A 1255-nucleotide genomic window follows, 5' to 3' on the forward strand; every position below is an offset into this window, starting at 1 on the left:
AATCTTTTTTGTCTTTTTGAGACAGGGTCTCACTATGCAGTTGAGGTTGGCCTTGAGCTCACTCTGTAGCCCAGGCTGGTCTCCAACTCACAGCGATCCTCCTGCCTCAGCCTCCTGAGTGCTGGGAATACAGGTGTGTGCCAGTGCGCCCAGCTAGTTGGTGGTTTTTAAAATTAGTTTTTCAATTTCATTGAATGATACTGGATTATTCAGGACTTTTATATCTTCTGGGCTCAGCTTTGATAGTTCATGTGTATCTAGGAATCTGTCCATTTCTTCTGAATGTTCAATTTTATGAGAGTACAGGTTGCCAAAGTAGTTACCAATGATCTTCTGGATTTCAGCAGCATATGTTGCGATTTCACCTTTTTCGTTTCTAATTGCATGCATTTGGGCCATGCTTTCCTTGTTTTGCTAAGACTGGCAAAGGGTTTATCTATTTTGTTTGTTGTTTCAAAGAATCAAGTCTTTGATTCATTGATTTTTTTGTTACATTTTTATTCCCAATTTTATTAGTTTCTGCTCTGATCCTTATACTTTCCCGCCTTGCACTAGCTTTACGTTTGGATTGTTCCTATTTTTCTAGAGCCTTGAGGTGCATCACTAGGTTTTTTATTTGAGCTCACTCTGATTTTCTGATGTGGGAATTCACTGCTAGAAACTTCCCTCTTAGGACTTTCCCTGTGTCTCAGAGGTCCTGGAATGTTGTGCTGGCAGTATGGTTTGATTGCAGGAACTGCCTACTTTCTTCCTTAATTCCATCTCTGACCACTGATTGCTCAAGAGGGCATTGTTTAATGTCCACACATTAGCACAGTTTTTTGGTTTCTGTTGCCACTGATTTCTAGTTTCATTGCATTATGATCTGGTAATCTGCATGGATAACTTCAATTCTTTTGCATTTACTTAAGTGGCTTACTTTGGAGAAAGGGCTATACCTCCTTAGTTATTTGTTTTCTGTTTGTTGGTTGGTTTGTTTTTGCCTTTTTGAGACAGACTCTCACTATGCAGTTCAGGCTGGCCTTGAGCTCACTCTGTAGCCCAGGCTGGTCTCAAACTCACAACGACCCTCCTGCCTCAGCCTTCTGAGTGCTGGGATTATAGCCGTGTGCCACCATGCCTGGCTTTACCTCCTTAGTTAGACTGAACCCTAAGGTATTTGAAATTTTTTTGAAGTTAATGTTAATGGAATTGTTTTCCTGGTTTCTCTCTCAGCCAGTTCATTATCTGTGTATAGAAAAGCTATTGATTTTTT

This window comes from Chinchilla lanigera, unplaced genomic scaffold (genome assembly GCF_000276665.1).
Source record: "Chinchilla lanigera isolate Chin_1 unplaced genomic scaffold, ChiLan1.0 scaffold00036, whole genome shotgun sequence".
NCBI classification, from domain to species: Eukaryota; Metazoa; Chordata; class Mammalia; order Rodentia; family Chinchillidae; genus Chinchilla; species Chinchilla lanigera.